Genomic DNA, 3,363 nt, shown 5'->3' on the forward strand with positions numbered 1-3,363 from the left:
AATGAGGACACTGATGGGGGAGGTTGGACAGGGTGTCCTCCCTGGAGAAAGGGGTCAGGCTCTCTCCACGGGGAGCTCGCACCCGGATCTCCAGGGAGAGGGGGAAATGGATTCAGAAAGGAGAGGGGAGATGGACTAAGGAGATGAGGTCCTCCCTCCCTGGCTGCTCCACAAAATCTATAGGCTGCTGAGAGGAAACCAGAAGGAGAGAGAACATTCTCTTCTAAGGAAGAAGGGCTGGTGTCAGATTTATCATAACTGCTGAAAAGTAGTGTCTGAAATTTTCTCATTAAGTCACCCAATTCTTTTTGGAAATTGGCAGGAATCATGCAGATTGAGATGGATGTATTTCAGCACACATATGCATACATGTATGCACATGGCAAGCCTAGCCAGGTACAGGAGTAAGACAGTCACTTCGTATTCCAGGTGCATGAGATCCAAGACCCAGTGGGTGCCTGGCCCATGGATAGAACCACACCCTGTGTATAGGAGGTTTCTCCTTCTCACTTAAAGGAAGGCTTCTCATTGCCACACCCCAATGGCCAGCAGCACTGCAATGATGGGTCATTACTAAGTAACATCAGGGGGACTTTCACACAAGCCCTGTGATGCTGAGGCAGATCTGACCACAGAGCCGGCTCCTCAGTGACTAAGTGGCTCATGAGAGGAACACAGGGACATGCTGGGCACAGGGATGGTTCTCAGGCTGGCATGTGAGAGATGGATGGCACAGATTTCATCACGCTACTTGGAATGATGTGCATTTAAAGCTTATGAATTGCTTATTTCTGGAATTTTCCATGTAATTTTTCCCAACTGTGGGTGACTGAGGGTAACTGAAACTTCAGAAAGTGAAACGATGGTTAAAGGTGACTGCTGTACAGACACGTACAGGACAGAACTGCAGGTGCAGCTGGGAAAGCCCCATCGGTGCCTGCAGGTCACTAGGTGCAGGTGACTTTAAAGAGGAGGAGGGAGCAGGGAACTGAACAGGCAGAGGGACAGGGAGGTGGGGGGTCAAAAGGAAGAGAAAAGAAAGGACTCAGAAATGACGGTTGAGGTGACCCTGCCTCCTTCCTTTGCAGGTGACAGGTCTCAGGCCTATGCTGGTGAGTGACTCATGCTCTCTGGTTCCTGCACTTGTGTACAAAACCCTTAAACCCTTTCTGTGCTGGTGAGGAAGCATCAGACCCTGCTCAGAGCTCATGTTCTGTGGAGGACCACCCTGCCTCCCTGGACACCCAGAGAGGACCTTCCAGCTCCAGCGTCCCCTCACCTGCTCACACACACGCCCACACCTGGGCACAGCCTGGCCCCGTCACCCACAGCCCCACCGTCATGGAGGGAAGCCTAACATTCTGAGAGCTTTTATGCCTCCTCCTCAGAGCTGTGGAGGAAGGAAACTAGATATTGGTGGGAAGGAGAGGGAAGAGGCTCAGTGAGGAGGATGGTGGGGGGAGAACAGAAATGATGACCTTTCCTTGCCTGTGTCTCCTTCCTTTCAGAGTGGAAGATGGCCCTTTACCAACCTGGTGAGTGAGTCACTGTGTTCCCTGGGACAACAACTCAGGGGCCTGGCTCCCTCTTTCTTCTCCAGCTCTTGACTGGGGGACATCTGGGTGGGTAACATGTGGTCCCCACAGTGTGCGCATCTGCTGCCAAGAGAGCCAGGGACTGCTGCTGCCCCGGGCTTCCCCAGGTCTGTGTGGGAAGGAGGAGGCATGAGGGGTGGAGCTGGGGGCAGAGGCTGGAGGGAGAGGGAGGAGGTGACCTGGCCCAGCTGCTGCCCCTCCTGCCCTGAGCCTCCTCAAGGTGTGCCATATCTCTGAGTCCCTTTGAGATGATGGTGGCCATTCCTACTATGTGAGGGTGGAGGTGAGACTAGATGAGGTGATGAGTGTGTGTTGGTCAAAACTCCCAGAGTGAAGTCATGGCCTGTTCACAATGGGTGTGTGTCTGATGGTAATAACCACAGTCAGTATAAGGTTCTTAAGACGTAAAAATGATGTAGACAACTCGTTATATTATAAGAGACTGCATTATAGAGTCATTTACTCGATGGTGGGGGAAGAACAGAAATGATGACATTTCCTTGCCTGTGTCTCCTTCCTTTCAGCATGGAAGATGGCCCTTTACCAAGCTGGTGAGTGAATGACTGTTTACTGACACAATGACACAGGGGCCTGGCTCCCTTTTCCTTCTCCATCTCTTGACTGGGGGACATCTGGGTGGGTGGCATGAGGTCCCCACAGTGTACCCATCTGCTGCCAAGAGAGCCAGGGACAGCTGCTACCCTGGTTTCCCCAGGTCTGTGGGGGAAGGAGGAGGCATGAGGGGTGGAGCTGGGGGCAGGGGCTGGAGGGAGAGGGAGGAGGTGACCTGGCCCAGCTGCTGCCCCTCCTGCCCTGAGCCTCCTCAAGGTGTGCCATGTCTCTGAGTCCCTTTGAGATGATGGTGGTCATTCCTACTATGTGAGGGTGGAGGTGAGACTAGATGAGGTGATGAGTGTGTGTTGGTCAAAACTCCAAGAGGGAAGCCATGGCCTTTTCATGATGGGTGTGTGTCTGACGGTGATGACCACAGTCAAGAGAAGGTTCTTAGACAACTCGTATATTATAAGAGACTGCATTATAGAGTCATTTACTCACAGGGATGTGGGGTGGAAGCGGACACACTATGTGTCAGTCTGCACAGACTATTCACTGCTAACAGACCTGTTACAGTACTTTTTTAACACACAACACTGGTACTAATGGTTGACAGGACAAAGGGTCAAAGAGTGCGGCAGCACCAGCCATACCTCCTGGTGATGTTGTGATAGATAGTTCTTTATAATCGATACCATCACATTTGCTGTTGACCTGCGTTGTCATGTCATTCTCGTGTTACCCACAAAAGTGTTTATGGCAATATTTTAAGGACCACACATCATCATCATCCTGAAGGCTTTGGTGTGCCTGCTAAGGACAGGGCGGTTGGGCAAAGGTCACAGCATGAAGAGATGAAGGAAATCCGAGACACAGAGATGGAGTTGGGTTGATTCAACCACATCTTCCCAGTGATTACAGAGGGTTTAGGGAAGGACCTACCTCCAGAGGCAGGGGTGGCATTAAGGGAAACCACAAGGAAGAGCAGTGCCCCAGGCTCACAGCAGTGGGAGCTGTCACCACCCCCAGGCCCAAGGCAGAGGGATGGGGAGAAATCACTGGAGCCCTGAGGAGGCTGTGGCTCAGGGAGAGGCTGCCTGAGAGGAGGCGTGCTCTGTTAGAGCTTCTCCATCACAGGAAGTGGGGAAGTCGGGGCTGTGCCTCTCTTTCCTTCCCTCCAGTCTTCAGCCAGCACTGCCCTTGGCCAAAGCCA

At 52.5% G+C, this 3,363-nt stretch overlaps 1 pseudogene; it reads left to right on the forward strand.

Annotated features, from left to right (window-relative positions):
- Window positions 1-258: 258 nt before the first annotated feature.
- LOC102257919 overlaps window positions 259-3,363 on the forward strand; it is a 13,479-nt pseudogene continuing 10,374 nt past the window's right edge.

Source organism: Myotis brandtii, unplaced genomic scaffold (assembly GCF_000412655.1).
Source record: "Myotis brandtii unplaced genomic scaffold, ASM41265v1 scaffold972, whole genome shotgun sequence".
NCBI classification, from domain to species: Eukaryota; Metazoa; Chordata; class Mammalia; order Chiroptera; family Vespertilionidae; genus Myotis; species Myotis brandtii.